The 16,500-nt window shown below is 41.6% G+C and overlaps 2 protein-coding genes across 8 annotated transcripts in view; both read left to right on the forward strand.

The window, feature by feature from the left end:
- Positions 1-16,500, forward strand: part of LOC114669201 (breakpoint cluster region protein-like) — a 407,369-nt gene that overhangs the window by 305,840 nt on the left and 85,029 nt on the right. The window lies entirely within an intron of this gene.
- Positions 1-16,500, forward strand: part of specc1la (sperm antigen with calponin homology and coiled-coil domains 1-like a) — a 284,094-nt gene that overhangs the window by 77,612 nt on the left and 189,982 nt on the right. The window lies entirely within an intron of this gene.

Below are 16,500 nucleotides of genomic sequence, written 5' to 3' on the forward strand. Positions count from 1 at the left end.
TTATTTAGTAACATTTTGGTGCCAGCAAAAGAGGGTGCAGTGGGCGGCACAGCAAGCAATTACGTTATTTAGCATGAACTGTCGGCTCCTGAGATGGCAAACCGCTGAGGGGATGTATATTTGTCTTGAGGCGTCAGCCTCTGCTTGGGCCGTAAAACTTCTGGATTACAACCCAGATCTCTCCTAGGCAACATCCGACCATCTTTTGCTTAAGTGTTTAATTGTTTTAATTTTTTTTTCTTTCATAAATGAAGCAGGCTGTCTTTCAAACATAACAGGAACTGTTCAATTTGGCACCCCATTGTTGGCCTAGCGGTGTTCTCACTCCTTGCTTTAATGTCTGTTGTTTTTCCAGAGCATTTAGTGAAATTGATCTGGCTGTGTTCCATGTGAAGTTAGATTTATTTAATTTTTTTGCTCTTTTTTTTTCTTCTTTTTTTTGTTTGGCTGTATGCCGGGGTGGCAGGTTAGTCCTGGAACCAAAACCATCCATCTGACCAGGCTCATTACTGCAACAGGATCATGACTAATGGCTTCTGTGATCTGAACTATTTGAGAGTAAAGATTTTTTTTTTTCTCCTGTGCAGCTCTGCTAAAAGCCAGAAAATCAGTCAGTGTACAGCATCCATCCATTTGTAACTAATACTTTCATGATTATATCATTGTCTGTTCTTCTTTTCACTCTTTGTTTGCCGATAAGAGTGTGGTTACTGTGCTTAACCCTTTACATGGTCATGCAACCAGAAGAACAGGGCTGAATGTTTTTTTAAGACGATGTAAAATATTTACGATGTTGGTCCTAACTGAAGTAACTTCTATTGTGGTGTTTTAGTTTAGAGTGTGACCACCCTTCCAGTTTATTGGTCTTTAAAGCCATGGCTTCATCAAAACACACATCTCTGAGCTATGTATGTGTAAAGTGACTATATATAGGAAAGTGCTATATGAAACAAACGTTGGCTTTTTGTAGTCTTCGGTTAGGAAGTTTGACTTCACAAGCAACACTGAGTAACTCTGCACAGTTACTGTAAAACCTTCCTAGATTGGGTAATTTAAAAGCCAATGACTGATTGGTAAACCACATGACTAACATACTCCAGTAGCAGCATACTGATAAAAACAATATTAATTAAAGAGTGATAACAATGCAGGTAAAACAGACAGTAACTTTGTATAATGTTAACGTTTACCCCCCCGAGTGGAATTGAAGAGTCGCATAGTGTGGTGGAGGAACGATCTCCTCAGTCTGTCAGTGGAGCAGGACGGTGACAGCAGTCTGTCGCTGAAGCTGCTCCTCTGTCTGGAGATGATCCTGTTCAGTGGATGCAGTGGATTCTCTATGATTGACTGGAGTCTGCTCAGCGACCGTCGCTCTGCCACGGATGTCACACTGTCCAGCTCCATGCCTACAATAGAGCCTGCCTTCCTCACCAGTTTATCCAGGTGTGAGGTGTCCCTCTTCTTTTTGCTGCCTCCCCAGCACACCACCGTGTAGAAGAGGGTGCTCGCCACAACCATCTGATAGAACATCTGCAGCATCTTATTGCAGATTTTATTGCAACCTTCTAAGGAAGTATAGTCGGCTCTGTCCTCTCTTGCACAGAGCATCAGTTTTGGCAGTCCAGTCCAGTTTATCATCCAGCTTCACTCCCAGGTATTTATAGGTCTGTACCCTCTGTACACAGTCACCTCTGTATAATCACAGGGTCCATGAGGGGCCTGGTCCTCCAAAAATCCACCACCATCTTCTTGGTTTTGCTGGTGTTCAGTTGTAGGTGGTTTGAGTTGCACCATTTAACAAAGTCCTTGATTAAGTTCCTATACTCCTCCTCCTGCCCACTCCTGATGCAGCCCACGATAGCAGTGTCGTCAGTGAACTTCTGCACGTGGCAGGACTCCGAGTTGTATTGGAAGTCTGATGTACTGTATATAGGCTGAACAGGACCGGAGAAAGTACAGTCCCCTGTGGTGCTCCTGTGATGATGACCACAATGTCAGACCTGCAGTTCCCGAGACACACATACTGAGGTCTGTCTGTAAGATAGTCCATGATCCATGCCACCAGGTATGAATCTACTCCCATCTCTGTCAGCTTGTCCCTAAGAAGCAGATGTTGGATGGTGTTGAAGGCGCTAGAAAAGTCCAGAAACATAATTCTTACTGCACCACTGCCTAAGACCAAGTGGGAGAGGGATCGGTGTAGCATATAGATGATGGCATCCTCTGCTCCCACCTTCTCCTGGTATGCAAACTACAGAGGGTCGAGGGCGTGGCGGACCTGTGGCCTCAGGTGGTGAAGCAGCAGCCTCTCCATGGTCTTCATCACATGTGACATCAGGGTGACAGGTCTGAAGTCATTCAGCTTACTAGGACATGATACCTTTGGGACTGGGGTGATGCAAGATGTTTTCCAAAGCCTCGGGACTCTCTCCTGTTCCAGGCTGAGGTTGAAGATACGCTGTAGAGGACTCCCCAGCTCCAACGCACAGGCTTTCAGCAATTCTAGTTCTACTTGTGTTGACAGTTTTATTTATTTGTGTTTTTACTGTAGCACATTTCATGAAGTAGATGCTCCGCATGCTCTTCTTTGTGCTGTCCTCCATGCCTGCATGGTCTCTACCACACGCTGCATTCTCACTTTGGGTTACTACAGTGTTGCTCAGAAAGATCTGCTGCATTAAGCATACCACACAAATGACCTCTGATGGACCCTGGTTTATATTTGTTCTCTTATCATCTGGCTCCTGCAACCAGGAAGTGGTTCTGATAAAAGTTTAATTCAGACTATCTTTCCAGCTGCCTGTTTTGGGAAATAATCTTGTGTACTTCTTTGTCACGGCCTGGGCTCCTCACTACCCATTACTTCAGCCATTGACGTGGATTTAGTGGGCAATTGTATGAGTATAGCTATGGAGCCGCCAACCTCTAGGTAGATAATGTGACACAGGCTTCATTGTTTCTTGCAGGCTTTTATTTATTTCTATTTTTGCGTAAAGATTCTGACTGCATTTCAGGCCTATTACGGCGTTTAAAGTTGCCAATCTTGTTATGCCATTTTCTTGGTAATTCATTCTTATTGCTACTGTCTTTATAAACTGGCATTGTTTTTTGCAAGATGTACCACCATTACAGTACAATTTGTTTTAAACAAGATCAAGAAAATGGTATACCTTTACCCCAGAAAGTATCTTTCAAATATGTAAATGTGTAGACTTCTTAAATTTCTCTTTGTGTGAGTTGAACAATATTCAACATGTTGGGTGTATTTCTAGGTATTTACTAATTTAAATATCCTGGTAGACAGTGGCTATTGGATCAGTGAGTACCTAGTCTCACATGGCCAGACATGATTCTCTAACAAAAATACACGTCTGGGGTCAGCCCATTTTTAAAAAGTATCTAGTGAATGATGGCCAAATCCTGGGCTGCAAAGGCTACACCTCCAGTCTGTTCATTTTAAACTGCTGCTGGGGTTCCAAGGAGACAGCAAAGATACCGAACAAAAGACAACACTGAGAGAAAATAAAAAGATAACATTGTAGTTATCATTCAGGAACTTAGTAGCACATGGTATCTGAAGCTTAACAATGAATTTGTTCGTTGTAATGAGCCCAGAAACGCACACGTAGACCACCACGGCTACTGCACTCTACATGTTTCAGAAGGGCGTCTGCTGTGATATCTTTGTCATTTTAACCTTTGCATCAGTATATGACAAAACAACAGCAAACAAGGGTTTAGAGAAGCATTTAGATGTATGGATAGACAACCTGTTAAAACGCTGTTGTCATGTTGTCCTGGCATGTTCGCATTTCCAATTAGAATGCAGAAGACAGATGTCATGCTGCCTTATCTATGTATCTGCTGGTGATGTTTGGCAGATATCTACACTGTGGCTCTTCTTTATTAAGTCATGTGACACACCATTTACTTCAGATTTCATAGACGTGTATGTCTGGTTGTTTGGAGACTTGAAATTTGGTCTAACTAAGCGAACGTCCTCTGGATAGTTTCTGCCCTGCCCCTTATGCTGCTACAGTGTGCTGCAGGTTCCTTTTGTGACCCAGTACAAGAGTGAGTGGGTCGAAACATCATGGCTTGAGGAACATGCCCAGTTTTATGTTCATTGCTTATTTAACTTACCTTTTTGTCTGTCTTTATTTTTTTAAAGCCCATTTTTGTACTGGAATGATTTTTCAATATTAAAATAGATTTCCTAGGACAAAGTGATCACTGTTCCCTTACATTGTCCTTTCAGCGCCATTTTCTATTAATCTTCTGATAAATGACATGTCAAACCACACTGACTGACTCAAAATTGCTGATGCTGGGCACAAAAGAGGGATGGGTTGGAATTGGCTTAAAGTTACTATTGGTTGCTGTGATAGTAATGAATTATGAATTATTATTATTATTATATGGCCAGCAGTTTATCCCGGCCAATACCCCCACATCGCTAGATGGAGCTCTCCCTGCAACATGGAGGGGCCCCGAATTCCAGCAGGGCATCATGGACGTTGGAGTTTTTCTTCACAGCCCTGCTGGATGCAGTGGGAGCCGCATGGATTTATATTTTCCATATAGCCCGGAAGTACTCCCTAGTCACGGGGACGGAAGAAACAAAGTACTTCCGGGCTGAAATCACATGGAGTGAGGGACAGAAGCACTTCCGGGTCAGGGACTATAAAAGGACAATGGGAAACCCCAGCAGTTAGAGCCGAGTTGGGAGGGTGTAGAATAGAGCTGCTGGGAGTGGAGGATTGATTATTGTGAATTATTATTGATTATTGTTTATTATTGAGAATAGTGGAGGTGCTTTGTGCACATCATTATTATATTAATAAATTCATTTGAGAATTTTACCAGGTGTCAGAACGTGTTGTCTGCGGGTTCAGGGGTCGACAGGGACCCGTATTCCCACACTGCACACAAAAGTGTCACAGGACGTTTAGCGATCCCTGTGTGGGTCATGTTTAAAAAGAGAACTCTATAATGATGGCAGGTGAGCCCCTGTAAGCCCTTCTATGGGTAACCGGAGACTGCCATGAGACAGTATACCTCATTTGCTTTAGAACTCTAAAATGAGAGAAGGTTCGTTGAGAGTAGCTTAGCGTATTAATATAGATGCTATTCTGTTTCACAGAACTGCAATTGCATATTTATGTAAGTCCACCTTCAGCTAAAAATTCCCAATTAGATTGTTTTAAAACTATGTAACCTCCTCATCTGCGTTTACTTATTAATAATGCATTAGCAGTCGATTTGAGGCGTATGATTCAAATTTATGATGTCCTCTTCATCCATCCTAACTATGTTAAGAACCTGCTTCACATTGCACAAACATGCACGTTGGTGCACACATGGGCACACAAATTCTGTGATGGCTCTGCTCTGTTCAATATTTGTTCCTGCCTGTTGTAGTCAGATCTTCTGAAGTATCGGCCAGCTCCCTGCTACCCAGGATTAAACCAAACACAATTCCTTACAACCCATGTCACAATCCATAGTGTCTTACAACTGCCTGTTTTTTAATAATGCTATGGGTTAATAATGCATGAGGATGAAGTCGGTTCAGTTCCAAATACATAATTAGCATTTTACTATCATCAGTATAAAATGGCAAGCTGTGTGTTTCAATATAAATAAAAACAGCCCAAGATGGCAATTTAGAGTAAAGTGTGTAATTTTTTTTTTCATACGCTACTTATTCTGCTTCTCTGTCACTCTTTCAAAGGAAAATCTCTCACTTTTATAGAGCAGATGGTTCTCTTGAACACAAATAAAACGTGTTTCTTGTGGTAAGGAGAATTGCCTATGAAGCCAACCGTTCTCTTTAGGCCAACATTCCAGTTGCCAGGGAGGTTAAGAAAAGGGCTGCTTGGTGCTTTGAAGCCAGCTGTGCTCCAGTAAGGCTGCTATTGTAACGTAATTGAGTCCAGATGAGGACTTGGCTACATTCAAGCTCCTAGGATCGTCAGCTATTACTAGAATTAGCCATCTGACTGCTCCTGCATGTCACTGCAGCTCTAAAAAGCCAGCAATCAGTGGCTGCCTGGGTGGGAAGGGCATGTGGCTCAATGTGCTCTGTGAAATGTTACAGGTTTGACCTCAGGCCTGCTGTGTACCATTTCTGTTGGAATGTTACAGTCCATGAACACCAAAAAGTGTTGAGGAACTGCACTGCTTTATATCTAAATTCTATGAGTTTGCCACTTCAGACTTTGTGAACTGCAAGTGGATGAAGCTGAACTTGTATGGAACCTCGACAAACAGCTGCTCTGTATTTCCCAAACTAGTTGATAGGAAGCATTTGCCTTGAATTATTTGACCATTTGGAGCAGTTTCCAGGGGTCGCGTGGCATGTTAACATTTTTCTTGAGAACCGGCAATTCACATCGATATAGCTTATTGTGGTCTTGTTGATCCACTTCTGTACCTATCTGTCGTGTGATACATCAATATACCTTCTCATGGCTCCCTTGATCTACCTCTTCACCTCTCCACCTGTTTTCTGAGCTTGTGTTTTCCATTACTTTGCTCAAAACACCTACATCAGTACCCACACTATTCCCATTTAACCTGATAGGCATGTATGTGGTTTGGGAACCAACTTGAGAAAACCCACTGGGTGGAAGGAAAGTCTGTCCAAATTAGTGTTGACATTTCTGAGTGTTCATCATTTTTATCACTAGTCTGTGTTTTTTCATGCGTCTCTTTCTTTCTTGTCTGCCTTAGTCTCCATTTACTTTGCCTTGAAACACTTTAGCTCTTCAGGGTTTTCCAGATGGCTGTAGTGGAGCGAATTGTGATGATTGGATTTCAGGTTCTGTGTGAAAGTAAACTTCTAATTGAATTAACTCACTGTTTTTAGCAAATTCCGTTTGTGTAACTTTGACTACATTTACATTACTAGTCTGTAGTGACTGAAGTCCAATTTTTTTTTTTTGCCTTAAAACAGCACAAATCTTATTTTTTTTTTTTTTCAGGGCTGTGTGGATATAGATGTCAAGGAATTTTCAAATTAGATTTGAGTCACTTTCATATGTGGTCCCAAATCAGACATGTGACATGTCTTGAAATTCATGTTTTTTGTTGCCTATACGCATGGACTCAGCACAGTCGTCATCTGCCAGCAGCAGTAGCGCAGCAAAACAATGACAGAAAAGAGCTACAGCTGTGATAACAGTCACAGTCCCCCATCGCTGGCTCCTTTCTCGTACCCACTCATCTTCTGGTCCAGCAGTGCCAGCAGTAGCTGTGAAAACCGCAAAAGCAAGCCGTCAGGGTCTTTTTTCGCCTTCTCAGCCTAATGTACATCTTTCACAAACTGTTTGCCGTCATCCAGAGCAAAATGCAATGCCTATACTATTTCAATCCACTTTGTTGGTTTTAATACCATGCATGAGTCGTCTCACAAATGTGATATTTTTGTTGTTGACTTGGGCATAAACGTATCAATTTGCGCATGCGTGCCATTACGGAGGACAGATGTATTCACATTACAGTAAGATACGGGTCACTTGTACTTATGAATGTGAACCGTGGAGAGAGGCAAATCTGATCTGAGCAAAAAATCAGAATTGAGGAACGAGCCTGGTAGTGTGAAGTATCAATATTTGCTTAAATTCTTCACTTTAAAATCAGTAAGACCGCTCGACATCTGAAGAGCAGACTCCAGTATTAAACAGTGTCTGCCACTCAGAGAAAATAAGCAACCTTGCAGAAATGTCTGTGGAGAAGGGCAACATTTATAAGGTGTCTGTAATTTAAAGGCAGAAAAAATAACTGTGTAATAGAATTGGCCAAGAGGTTGTATCCTTCAGCTATGGTGCCTTGAGAAGTCACAGGGTCGTTGATTGTAAAGTGAAAAAAGTTTAAATTAGTGTAAGCCATCGTAATTCAGGAAGTTCAGAACAATTTCAATGATTTGCTTCGTGAGCAAAGAAGAAGTAAATAATAATAATCAAGAATAGTTGCGTTAAATATGTAATTAGTAAAATTTGTGCTTCAATCTAAATGTTCAAAGTCTAAATATTTTTGGTTGTAATTGAAATTTATCATTTGTCACCCTGTGATAGACGCCTAAAAGGGACAGTAAAGAGTCAAATTTCAAAAATATATTATTTATGATCAGCAACTTCAAAATAGCATAAAACGACACTCCACATGTCTGTAGTACCAATCCCCATTTTTTTTTAAGTTTTGTAAAAAGGAGTAACTTTGGGTCCTGATTTTTCATTAGACGGAGAGCCCCTGTTTACTGTGACGTGTGCACCCAAAAGCTCAATGTGTTGCATAACTAGACATCAAGACACGTCAAACAGTATGTCACGTGTGGGAGTTTTCTCATACTGGTGAGTCAAAAGAAAGTAAATACAGTAAATAAATGAAGTGATTCCAACGCATTCATAGGGAATTATTACAAAATAGCGGGTTGGATAATGACTGACTGACAACATTACCAGTCCTGACAGCTAAGCAGGCCCTTATGTGGTTGTACTGGTCTTACCTTTGTGACTTCAGTTATGTTATGCTTTGATGAGGATGGTGCTCTGGTGACCAAGCTGGGATTTGAGCACAATGGACTTTCCGTATTCTCCTTTCTCTGTGGTTGTTGGATGAATGGATGTACTGATGCCCTCCAACAGAGTAGATTTATGCTTTTTGAACAGATAGATCAAATTCTTGATTGACTATATTTTAATGAACATCAGTAACAATATTGGTTAAAGCCATTGGATGTGTTGCTGCCATGACTGGTGCTGAACCCTGATAAGGATGAACTGACATTAGAAAATACACAAATGGCATTTACCTGGCATATGCTGCAGTAAGTTTCTCCTCTATATATTTATTAAAATTAGATTGTACATATTTTATATAATAACTAGCCGAGGCCCGCCGTAGCATACCTTGGTGTAAGAATAGGAACGGGAAACGGTGAGAAAGGAATTCAGAAATGAAGAAGAAATAAATACTTCTTGAAAGACGGAGTTGTGAATAGGTGTTTTGGTAGAGACAACAGATAATGAGTCAAAAGATCTAACCCTAGAAAAAGCCACGAACAACTGACCGTGGCTGAAGACTGGTTGTTGTAGATTAACGCAAATCTTTGCAAACGTTTGTCCTTGGGACTTGTTGATAGTCATGGAGAAGGTAAGTCTGAGTGGGAATTGTGTGCGTTTAAATTTAAAAGGGAGATTGGTGTTGGAAGGAAGGAGAGAGATTCTGGGCATGAAGATTGTTTCAGAATTTTGGATAACAATCAGTTTGCACTCAATAATATTTATATGTATTCGGGTAACGATGCTCCGATGCAAAGACCTTTTGATGGCATAATATTTCGGAGGAGCATTACTACAGCTCCCACCTTCAGATGAAGGATATGGGGAGGCATGCCAGTTGGTGTGAGGGTGTGTAAAAACTCCTGTGGGTACGTTAGTTGATCATTAGGATCGTCACTGACTATTGTATCTACACTCTTGAAGGTCACTTTTTCACCCTGTATAAGATCAAGAACTTTCTTGTTAATATGTAGAGACTCGTCGTTTGTGACGTTCAGTATTGGTCTTGTGGCAAGTTCTTGGAGAGTCACAGTCGAGAAATTAATATCACCGTAAAGTTGAGCGACTGGTTCTTGTTGTTGTGGTAAACATTGAGAAGGTAGTTCTGCCGTGTCTCAAATTTTACCTTCCTGAACTTGAAGAAGCCATTGAACAAATTGAGTTTCACTTTTGAGAGCTCTCATATTTTTTGTGAGTTTTAGGACTTTATTTCGTTCCACAGCCTGTGTTTGTTGATGGAAGAGGCAACAGTGAGGGCTCGAGAACTGCGGAAGATAACAGGCAATATTTGGAGGAAATTAGGGATACTGTCGTTCATTTTATAACAAAGGCTTAGGAAACAACCGTCACAGAATAACGAAAATAGGAAGGAGCGAAACGAATAGCAAGGAGTGAAGCCAATGTCAATAGTCAGCAGAGTACCTTCCTGTAGCACGCTACGGAAAAGACTCCCAGGCGCACACATGGCTGAAGTGAAAGGTCATGCGGTCAGGCTAGATATACGGCGGTGACGTGAAACCAATGGGGTCATGAGAGTGGAGCGGGGAACGCAGTAGTCCGAAGGAGGAACAGAAATTGAGAAAAGCGGCGTGGGGGTGGAGAAGGGTTTGGAAGAGGACGAATAAGAATCGAGAAATGCCGTGTGGGCGGGACCAGTTTTGAAGAGGAAACAGGACGAACCAGAAGAGAAATAAATATAAGAGATGATAATTCAAAATTAAAAATGACGTTTATATAGTGCTTTTCTAACTACTCAAAGTGTTTTACATAGACATTGGTGAGCCACTTCAACCGTCATCAATATGTATCATCCACCTGGAAGATGGAAAGACTGCCATTCTTGTGCCAGTTTGCTCGCCACACTTTAGCTGTTAGGTGCTGAAGGGCGACAGTAAGGGACAGGAGATGATTAAGTGTTTAGAATGAATAAAGATATGCTGTAAAGCACAGTATAAATAAAAATGGCAACACTTCTTAGTACTAGTTGCATTTAGTAAGCTGGTATTACTGAGCTCCACATTGTGGGGAACAAATGAGTACAGTGTGTTGGAGTTAAGGAAAATATGACATTTTAAACACACCTTTAACTCTCTCATTTTTTATATTAAAAGTTGGATTTTTTTTTTAATTTCCTTTGGTACAGCCAAGCCCACAACGTGCTGGGGCAAGGCAAGTTGTTGGTAGCCTTGGCATAGACTGGTGAGGTCATATTTCTTAGAGCTGGCAGGACAAGTGAATGCAGCTTTTGTAAGAAAAGAATTTAGTCATTTTATTGCAGGAAGTGGGTATGTCATGCAGAGCTGCTTGCTACCTGAGTTCTGCTAAACTATGGAAAACACCCAGTGATGTTAGCATAGGTGGCACAAATAAGAAAAGAAGGCTAAAAACCAGGGCTTTAGGAACTGTTGTTTTTATGTGAAGGAAAAATAAATTGTGAGAGATCAAATTCATTCAGTTAACAGTGACACTGCTCATAATGTCTGAAATTTTAGAGAACTTAATAGATAGATGGAAATTTGAAAGTAAGATAACTTCCTTTTGTATACTGTAAAGGTGCCTGTTGTCCTAGTTATTTTTTTTTTTAAATTATTTTTCTGGCCTACATACCAGTAATGAGCTACAATGTGGGAACTAAAGTGGATGGGGCACAGGGTGCACACGCTTGGCCTAGGCCATTTTTCAGTCCCCAGTCAAACGGAATGCTTTCTGATGGAGAACAAGGCCAGTTTAGAGGTTGTCTGAAATTGGTATTAGACTTCCACTGTAAATCGGCATCTGGAGGGGTTATGTGTCCTGCACACCACCATCACGCTCAGACCCCGCAGTTGGAGCACAGTCAAGCTAAGTAACTGGCTCTGAGTTGCTCACTGAGCTGCAGTTGACCTCACGGGAGCCGTAGCGCATGGTTTGTTATATTGAAAAGCAGCCTGTACAGTGCTGTGATTGTACGTCCAGTTCCATAGTCACTAGACCGTGGCCTCTGCCTTGCCAGTCATTATGTTAGAGTGCAGTGTTAGTAAGAGCCTCAGACAAGGAAGAAACACTTCTCTCTTTTTATTCTCTTCCTATCACTGAATTATAGCACTGGACAGCAGGATAGCTGACTCACATGTACCAGACATGCCCTGTCTGTGGTCTTACACCCCTAATAGCAGGAAAACGGACAAATGTCACATTGAAAACCAGACTAGCTGAACGTATCTAGAGAAAAGGTTCGCCTAATTTTCGACATGTCTCCCTATTGGTGTGTGCATTTTGCTAATTGAAACTGCAGCAATTGCAGAGTGCTCGCCTTTCCTGGCAAACAGTTGTATTGCATTCAGTAACTGGCAAGCTCATTTTTGCATGCCAGCGTGTAAGTATTTAGATTTGGATAAAAGAGTCAGCTAAGGAATAAATAATGTATTTTAATTTTGGACTGAAATCTGAATCCGATGGCTTCATAGTCCATAGCAATACTTGATTTCGGTTCCATCCATAGACATGACCAGGCAAATGAGGATACACTAAGTCAAGAGGCTGCATAAATAAATAAAAATGCTTTTATTTTCAAAATCCGTATGTCACGCAGGGGTTCAAAAGCCCACTCTGCAAAATAGTGAAAAAATAAATAAATCCATTCAACCAGTGACTTTTATGGAGGTAAATAACATTCCATTAGTAGTCTTTAAAGCGAGGCTGAAGTCTCAGGGAGAATCTGTCCTTTGTTTTTTAAATTATAAATAATCGTGAGCCTTGGTGCTTCTTAATTGGGCACCTTGCACCAAGAGGAGACCTCCACCAACAGGCGCGGTCACCACCATCTCCCACTGCCACTCCTCGGCCTTACACAGGAGCTCGCTCTGAGCCAGCCGTGTGCTTCTCTCAGGACCATTCCCAACTGTCTGCTTCCTCCTTATTGTGAAAAAGATAAATATTTATCATTAACTAAGAACCCCTTATTAAGTCAGAAATCGCCCATAAAGCAGGCAGGAGGAAGCTTGTATCTGTATCTTTAATATCTCTTCATGAAGAGAGCGCACCCCATTACAGCAGTCTGCAGAGGAACGGACAGGTGACTAGAGGTGTCGCAGAGTAAAGACAGAGAGCTCTATTTATTAACAATTGAATTTACATAACAGTGCTGAATTACTGCTTACATATTACCTGACATTTACTCTGATTGGTTCATTAGCGCGCACGCCCATCTGTCATTTGTTCTGTTTGGTTTCAGAGACCTGGGATGTTGTCAGCAGAGACCATAACCAGCTTACATACCATTCGTCCCCTTGCTTCCTGCTTGAGTTCCCCTTTTATTCCTCCATGGCTGCAGTGTCTCAGTTATGACACTTAGAGAGTCAGTGAGACAATTGGAAGTAATCGCGGCCCTGCATGCAAGCACCTCCAGCCCCAATCACACCATCAACCATCTGAACCCCTCTCATTACTACTGTATGTCAATCTTTAATCATTTACGCAGTCCAATTTTTATTTATGAAGTCAGTCATGAAACCAAATCATTCCTGGAATTCATGTTGCTTGTAGCTTTACCTGTTAACTTCTTATTAGTAATAATTCTTCACATTTATATAGCGTATTTCTCACTACTCACTACTAGGGTGGAGTGGTGGCTCTGAGGGTAGGGATTTGCACTGGCAAATGGAATTCGAATCCCATAAATGCCAAAAGTGACTCTACTTTGTTGGGCCCTTGATCACGGCCCTTAACCTGCAATTGCTCCGTCCTGGGTGTGACGTTACAGCTGCATCCAGCCCTGCAAGTAGGCCCTCCAACCCGCAGGGAAAAACCTGGGGGTTGGTGGCAGAATTGGCACTCTTAGCCACCATAAAAAACCTCCCACTGTTCTACTCCATCTGAACTGGTGTGGTGCTGAGGTGTCACCCATTGCACGGCTGCACTCGGGTCCTAATCTGGGATCCTGAGGTGGTTTGTCATGTGGTGGGTGCAGCAATGCGCCGTATCAGCGCCCGCTCCTAACCTCTCGTCTCTCCTAGCACTTATCATACAGGGAGAACCCGGGATGTGAATCCATGATCTTACACAGTAGGTCTCGTTACATTGCTGATTATTGATGTTAATAGTACACGACACATCCACATTCATTTTGAGCCTCAATTTCTGTTGGAATTTTTTAACTTTTACTTTGTCTAGCAAAGTTAAGGAACCAGTTATGAAACTGCTGGACCACTTTTTAGTGCACTGAACTTTATTTATGATATTTATTTTGCAAGCCCTCTTAAAAGCAAATACTATCTTAACGGTTGGACTCTGTGGCACTGAAACACAGCATTTAAAAAACCAACTTCTTATTTTTGCCAGTCTTTATCTTTGGACGCTCCTGTTATGTTTGGCTAAATACAAGAAAGTGATAAGTCCCAGACTTACAAATCCTAACAGTCTTCAGATGCGTCTTGAACATGTTTGAGAGAGTCAGAGTTTTGAATGTCGGTGGGCAGCTTGTTCCACCAGCTAGGAGCTACACATGAAAAGAGTTTGGACTGTTACTTGATATGACGCAGCCTATAACTAATAATGTTAGTTCAAGCATGAAACTACACTACTGAAATCGGGCAAGCGCTGGTTACTTGAAGCGTGTGGGATTGATAACGTAAATGTTTATTAAGAACAGTAGAAGGGAAATGCTCCTCTGTGTAACGGTTCCTGCAAAGTCTTCTTTGTGAATTAGTAAGTTTCACATATTGGCTGGTAAAGATGACCCATTTGTCTCCTGCACTGGATAATATGCGCCTGTAACGGAAATTATGCTGCCCACTCTGAAGTAGCAGGATTTGTCATTGTCACATCAGATTTTCTTTTTCCCATGTTTCTACCTTTTATATACAAAGCTTTATCACAATTTAATTTCAGCAACTGCTTCAGAGTTGCAAACAGATTATAAAAGCTTACAAGGCAAAACTTTAATTTTTCCCAATACAGTAATCCCTCGCTACTTCGCAGTTCACTTTTCGCGGATTCACGACTTCGCGGATTTTATATGTAAGCATATCTAAATATATAACGCGGATTTTTCGCTGCTTCGCGGGTTTCTGCGGACAGTGGGTCTTTTTACTTCTGGTACTTCCTTCTTCAGTTGGTTTGCCCAGTTGATTTCATACAAGAGATGCTATTGGCGGATGGCTGAGAAGCTACCCAATCAGAGCACGCAGTTAAGTTCCTGTGTGCTGCTGATTGGCTCAGCGACGGAGTGCTGCATTAACCAGGAAGTTTAACCAGGAAGTCTCATCTCACTCATTCAGCATTAACGTGCTCTTGCTACTGCCTTCAGGGGATCATCACCTTCATCGTCATCATTTTTACTGCACAGCATATTCATCACCTTCATCACGTCATATATAGCTATGTGAACTTCGCTATACAGTAAGTGTAAACTTATCTACCGATTTCATATTGCTTAGCAGTTGTCCCTGTTATTAATAGAGTAAAGGGTGGGTTGTAAACAATACAGGGAGGGTTTAAAAACGTCCAAATACACGTTAAATAATTAAATAAATATGGTGTCCCTACTTCGCGGAAATTCAGTTATCGCAGTCGGCCTTGGAACCTATCTCCCGTGATAAGTGAGGGATTACTGTAATGTCACAACTTTTATGTCACTGCCTGGTCACTGTTTTTGCTAACCTTGTTTTCCAAGGATGATTCATATCTGGCTCAGAAGTGTCCTGTGCCCCCCTGTATGTTACAACCAAAGGTACAACCATGTTGTACAACATTATATGCTGTGAAGTGCTGCTCAAGCAATAACAACACATGTATTTTTACTTTAATAATATAAGTATTTTGTTAGGTTACTTGTTATTTTAAAAGATAACTGGACTATGCAACCCAAGTACTTTTAAAGGCATCATCCAAACTACTGCTCCTGAGATTGGGCTGCTGACCTTAGTAATGTATGTTAATGTCCTCAATTTCACAATTTTGTGATTTCTGAAATATTAAGAGAGATTATGTTATTTCAGCCAGTAGATGTGAATGCCAGAGCATGTATCTTTTGGACGCTTGCATTGTCTTCTGCCTGTAGCTGCTGAAAGCATGTGCGAAGCTCCTGGATTGTTTTTAGAGGTGACGGCAATTGCGAATCTTCTGTTACGCAAGTTGAAGACTGTTGAAGCAGTGAGCGTGTAATTGAATGTTTGCTTGTTTGTCTTGGTTCACTCATGTGTAACTAAACTCTTTCTCTTGTTTATAGCAGTGCGGATGAGCTACTCGGTCAGCTTCTCTTTGATTCTGGGTAACCTTTTTCAAAGCATAATATTTCAAACTCTGCAGAGCCATTTTACTGTGGGCTTCCCCTAGGAGGCAGCGTGGCTTTAAAGTGGGGAGTAGTTGGCTTCTATAGTCCATGATCCGCTGTTAGCCTAGTAAGCAACTGGGCTTTATTGATGTTAACTCTGGAAAGCCTGCTGTTGGTTATTAGAGTGTAACCAAAACTCTTACTGTTTAAAATACAATTATAATACAATTTATTTTTGTGTAGCCCAAAATCACACAAGGAGTGCCGCAATGGGCTTTAACAGGCCCTGCCTCTTGACAGCCCCCCAGCCTTGACTTTCTAAGAAGACAAGGAAAAACTCCAAAAAAAACGCTTGTAGGGAAAAAATGGAAGAAACCTCCAGAAAGGCAGTTCAAAGAGACTCCTTTCCAGGTAGGTTGGGTGTGCAGTGGGTGTCAAAAAGAAGGGGGTCAATACAATACAATACAATACACAGAACAGAACAAACCCTCAATCTATATATATAATTCACCAAGCCGCCAGCGAGCAAGACACCCATGGAGCACGCAGGATGGAGCCACGCCCACCAACTCTAAGACCATTGGATACGATGGCAACTCGCAGAGCCACACCCACCAACTCGGACGCAGCAACTCACAAAACACGGCGTCATTCACGTTAGTCTCTGCTGCACTACAAATGCAC

This window comes from Erpetoichthys calabaricus, chromosome 18 (assembly GCF_900747795.2).
Source record: "Erpetoichthys calabaricus chromosome 18, fErpCal1.3, whole genome shotgun sequence".
NCBI classification, from domain to species: domain Eukaryota; kingdom Metazoa; phylum Chordata; class Cladistia; order Polypteriformes; family Polypteridae; genus Erpetoichthys; species Erpetoichthys calabaricus.